Genomic DNA, 5,917 nt, shown 5'->3' on the forward strand with positions numbered 1-5,917 from the left:
ATCCACAGCTCAGACTCGTAGGAAGTAGGCCTCTGTCTCCCGCAGCCTGTCTAGGAAGCCAAAACCCCTGTGACCAATGGCCCAAACGGCCAAGGCTTGATTCATAACTGACCACTTCCCTCATCCCCCACCCCTCACTTCCAACTTAGGGCCAACTGGAGACAGTCAAATATACACCCCTACCCAGCCAGTGTCCCTTGTCCACTTCTCTCACCTACAGCTTCCCTAGGTTGGCAGCCTCTAGCCAGGGCATACACGAAGCCTTCCTCTTTTTCCACAGTGAAATGTTCCTGCTCCTCCGCCTGCTTTTGAGTCCCTGCCAAATGCAAGTGATGGTGGCTAACTCTCTTGCTATAGTTAGCTTTGAATAAAAAAATAAATGAAAATGTTTTAATTCACAAAAAAAGATGTCCATCAACAGATGAATGAATAGAGAATGTGTGGTACATATATACAATGGGATACTACTCATTCCTAAAAAGGAATGAAATAATGCCACTTGTAGCAACATGAATGGAACTAGAGATGATCATACTAAGTGAAGTAAATCAGAAAGAGGAAGACAAATACCATATGATATCTTCATATGTGGAATCTAAAATATAACACAAACAGACTCACAGACGTAGAGAATTGACTTGTGGTTGCCAGAGTGGGGTGGGGAAGGGTCAGTGGGAGTTTGGTGCTAGCAGATGCAAACTAGTATATACAGAATGATAACAACAAGGTCCTACTGAATAGCATAGGAAAATATCCATATATTAAACATCCTGTGATAAACCATAATGGAAAAGATATATATAAAAGAATGTTTATATATGTATAACTGAATCACTTTGCTATACAGAAGAAATTAGCACAACATTGTAAATCAACTATATTTCAATAAAAAATTAAGTTTAAAAAACCTTTGCTTGTTCGCATTTGAATGACCTTCATTTATCCTTGCTCTGAAGTAATTTCCTGCAAGGAGATTGCCTGACTCTTCAGGCTACACTGATATAGTAGCTTCCTTTGATATGAATCTTTTTGGTGTTTATGCGTCTCATATCCATAAATGAAACATTAGACTTTTTGACAGAAGGTATGCTAATATTTTCTCTAATGTCTTCTCAAAGAGCAGCACAATCCTATCTACTTAGTCAACACTAATTAATATGTAGTTGATGAATTTATTTTACTTCCATATTTCCATTTCTGTGGCAAAGTCAAGCTAGATGTTCACAATTCTTTGCTTTTTGGGGGAGCATACAAGAAAACGGTATTTCTCAGGTTCCATGAGGTTAGGCGGGAATATTGGATTGAATTCTGGTCAATGAGAACATGAGCAAAGGGCTTCCTTTGCTTCCTTCTTTCTCCCCTCTTTGTGACTAGAAGCAAAGAACTCCAAGATGCTAGAGGTGGAAGATGGAAGCTCCAGAGATGCTCAGAGTAAATCATCAGGGGACTATTGCCTGACCTACCTCCAATGGTGAAATGAGCAAGAGATAGACCTGAGGTGAACCTCTGAGATATTGTCTCCCCTCATCACCCCAAAGTGTTCATGGAACCTTGACTAATAGTACAGTCTCCTTGTTTCATAGATCACTGGGGAGGTCTGTCTACTGTGCCCTGCACCCTCTACTAAAACTTTTACCAATATAAGCAATTTGATGATATTTTCACCATTGCAAAATGTGTAATTGGTATGATCACTTCAAATGCACACGCCCAGGGTCAGTTTCACAGGCACACAGGCTATGCAGTTGCATGGAGCCAGTGTGGTTAGAAGGGTCCCACATTTTAATTTTAAGCTCTGATATTGCTGTCTTAAAATTCTTAAGTTTTGAACAGAGGGCCCTATATTTTCATTTTGCACTGGGCCTTGCAAATGATGTAGCCAGTTCTGATTGGGTGAAATGAGAAGCGATTAGAAATCAGGATCAGCTGTGGTAAAGGTAGGGTAGATTGCTCTTTCAATCATGACAAGACCTAATATTTATATCCCAGAATTTGGGGTTTCCCTGGGTATCCAGTGGTTAAGAATCTGCCTTCCAACTCAGGGGACACAGGTTCGATTCCTGGTCAGAGAAATAAGCATTTCACATGCGGTGGGTCAACTATGCCCAAGAGCAGCAACTACTGAGTCTGTGGGCTCTAGAGCCTGTGTGCCCCAGCTAGAGAAGACCACGTGCGGCAGTGAAGGCCCAGCACAGCCAAAAGTAGAAGAAAAAACTAAAAAAAAAAAAAAAAAAAAAAATCCTAGAACTTAATGAATTTGAGAATAATATATCCATGTTAAAACTTTTTCGTGGAGATTCCCTGGTGGTTCAGTGGTTAAGACACCAGGCTCCCAATGCAGGGGGCCCAGGTTCAATCCCTGGTCAGGGAACTAGATTCCATGTGCTGCACCTAGGAATTTTTGCAATTTCTGGAATTGCAACTAGCAATTCCATGTGCTAAAGATCCTGTGTGCTGCAACTAGGACCAGTAGCAGCCAAATAAATAGATAAATAAAAATAAATATTAAAAAATAAAACTTTCCCATAGCCCTCCATTACATAATTTTCATGCTAAGATCAGAAAATCATGACCCAGAAGAAACTAAGGAAGTCCTGCTTCTCTGTTCTCCACAAGGCTGGTGCTGTGGAGAAGCATCTCTTCTGGAACATCCATGAGTGTGGGAAAAACTGACATATATCTTGTAGGTCAATACATTTTCTAAATTTACTTTTCGTGTTAATATATACATATGGATGTCTTGGGCTTCCCAGGTAGTGCTAATGATAAAGAACGCACCTGCCAATGCAGGAGATGTAAAAGATACCGGTTCAGTCCCTGGGTCGGGAAGATTCCCCGGAGGAGGGCATGGCAGCCCACTCCAGTATTCTTGCCTGGAGAATGGACAGGGACAGAGGAGCCTGGTCGGCCAAGGTCCATAGGGCTGCACAGAGTCAGACATGACTGAAGCAACTTAGCATCCTCACATGGATATCTTAAATCTGACTAAAGTGAAATAAGGTATAAAAATATGAACATGGCATAGGTTATGTATTGAACTATGCCCCACTCCCCTTAAAAAGTTATCTTGGAATCCCAAACCATGGTGCCTCATAATGTGACCTTATTTGGAGATAGTATCTTAATAGACTTAATTAAGTTAAACTAGGTCTTGGGTGGCCCTAATCCAAAAGGACTGGTGTCCTTAGAAAAAGGGGAAATTTGGACACAGAGACAGACAAGCATAGAGGGAAAATGACATTGAGAGAAGGTCATCTACAAGCCGAGGAGAGGGACCTGGAGTAGATCCCTACCTTACAGTCTTCAGAAGGAACCAACGTGGCCAATACCTTGCTCTTTGTCTTGTAGCCTCCAAACTGTAAGACAATAACTTTCTCTTGTTAAAGCCACCTAGTCTGTGGCACTTTGTTACAGCAATCCTAGGAAACTAACACTGCTGTCATTGTTTGGCCACTGAGTCAAGTCCAACTCTTTTGCTACCCATGAACCGTAGCGCACCAGGCTCCTCTGTCCAGGGGATTTCCCAGGCAAGAATACTCGAGTGGGTTGCCATTTCCTGCTCCAGGGGATCTTCTGGCCCAGGCATTGAATTGAACCCATGTCTCTTGTGTTGGCAGGCAGGTTCTTTACCACTGAGCCACCTGGGAAGCCCACTAAATTAATATGGTATGTATATATAAACATAATATCATCATAGTAATTTTATCATTGCATATTTAGCCAAGCTGTCTAAGATGGGTATACTAAAAATCTAATTGCACCAAGCATAAGTGAAAGTTAGCTTTGTTGGTCATAAAATGATGTGCGTGTTCAGTCATGTCTGACTCTTTGCAACCCCATGGATTGTAGCCCACCAGGCTCCTCTGTCCATGGGATTTTTCAGGCAAGTATACTGGAGCAGGTTGCCATTTCCTCCTTCATGGAATCTTCCTGACCCAGGGATTGAACCTGCATCTTCTGAGTCTCCAGCATTGGCAGGCAGATTCTTTACCATTGCGTATTGATTATAATCACCCTCTAAATAAAGAAAGAGATCTGGATTGATGCCATGAAATACATTTACCTTCACATGCCTGAATTATGCCATGAGGAGCCACAATATTCTTCCCTTTATACTTTTCTGAATACTTAAGGGCATTTATTTCCTGAGTAAAAGTCATGAATTGACTGTTCTCTCATAATCTCAGCATGGATTTCAGTGTTACGTCTTCCTTGCACTCTTCCATTTATTTCTTCCAGTTTTGGTCTGTATTTTTTAGTTAATGTTGGCATCCATCAAATTGGAAAGAACAGTTGGGTTTCAGCTCAGACTTCGTTTTAAAATATTGTGAAAGGTTACAACAGTTACAAGACAATTGTTGTCCATCTCATTCTTCTTGGATACCTTGTTGATCACACCTCTTATGTCAGTTGGTTTTAATTTTGCAAACTGATAGAAGACTATTTATGGAGGCAAGAGAGAAAGGGCATCCTGAAGAAGAGGAAGAAATTTTCCTGTTATGAAGTTAAGTGGTCCAACAGCTATAAAGAAACCAATCCAAGCAAAACTCTAGTTATTGGCAAAATGAACTTTGTTAGGGTGGGGATATTTGACTCTGAAGTGGATGATAAATTCAGGAGCTAAGATTTTGGATGTTGGGTTGTTTGGTTTTGCTCTAGATGTAAAACCAGATGAACAATTCTAGGCACTTAATAATTTGGAAACCACATTTTCTTTTGGCATCAAATAAGAAGTAAAATCTCAATTGAGGCAGTGGGGTCCAAACTAATTTCAAATGTGCGAAGTCTGTAAATCACAATGCCAGGACCTGAAACCCAGGGACTCTGGCCACAGGCTGTGGTTGGAGACTTCAAGCCAATGTCAGGACTGTGGCCACAAGACAGGAAGTAAAACCAGGCAACTGCACAGGGGCAGACATTCCTACTGAAGGCACAGCCGGTTCACTAAGCCAGGAGTGAGACAGCCAAGAGCAGCAGGGTAGCATTCAGACAGGACTTTGGTCAAGCAGAGACAGAGGTGGAATCAGTGCCTGGGAGAAACAGACACTCCTCAAGGCTTGCCCCTCCTCTGTGACATAGGTGCCCAAGGGGATGCTGAGTGGGCAAAGGCAGCATGGGGAGATGAGTAGGTGGTCCCTAGTCTAGAGGTTCAAAATCAAATGGAGACCAAGCAGCCCTGAAATATCCATGCCGAAGTTAGGACTTTCTAAAACACCAGCACTTTAATATGGAGTCCCCAACCCCCGGGCCATGGACCACTACTGACCGCAGAGCAGGAGGTGAGCGGGGTCAAGCCAGTGAAGCTTCATCTGTGTTTACAGCCGCTCCCCATCAGTCACATTAACTCCTGAACTCTACCTCTTGTCACATCAGTGGTGGCGTTAGATTCTCATAGGAGCATGAACCCTACTGTGTACTATGCATGCAAGAGATCTAGGTTGCACGGTCCTTATAAGAATTATCCTGAAACCATCCACCACACACTCCCAGTCCATGGAAAAATTGTCCTTCATGAAACCAGTCCTTGGTGCCCAAAATGTTGGGGACCACTGGATTATGAGACTAATCTCAAAATTTATATTATGCATAATATATAATAATTGTATATGGATTATTGGATATAAACTAGATAATGTCTAAGTCTCATTGCATTACCTTGAAATACTTATTAATGATGGGAAACAGAGCTGAGGGGCTTTCATTCAACAAGTAATTGTTAAGTTTCTTCTGTGAACCCAATTCTGGACGATCACTGTGGGTCCAGAGATGAAAAGGACTCCATTTCTGCTCTCAGAGAGCTCACAGACTGGAAAGGCAGATGGAAGGCAGATACCACAGTGTGGCCTGATTTGCAGTCCAGGGCTATGTGCCCGGTGTGGATCTGGAGTTTAAGAAGGGCTTGCAGGCAGCAGTCTCA

General features: G+C 42.2%; 1 non-coding gene across 1 annotated transcript; it reads left to right on the forward strand.

Annotated features, from left to right (window-relative positions):
• The first annotated feature begins 2,298 nt into the window (after nucleotides 1–2,298).
• TRNAW-CCA (transfer RNA tryptophan (anticodon CCA)) lies at nucleotides 2,299–2,371 on the forward strand. Its single transcript has one exon. It is a non-coding gene; the product is annotated as a tRNA-Trp (tRNA).
• Nucleotides 2,372–5,917: the final 3,546 nt, after the last annotated feature.

Source organism: Dama dama, chromosome 26 (assembly GCF_033118175.1).
Source record: "Dama dama isolate Ldn47 chromosome 26, ASM3311817v1, whole genome shotgun sequence".
In the NCBI taxonomy this organism is placed as follows: domain Eukaryota; kingdom Metazoa; phylum Chordata; class Mammalia; order Artiodactyla; family Cervidae; genus Dama; species Dama dama.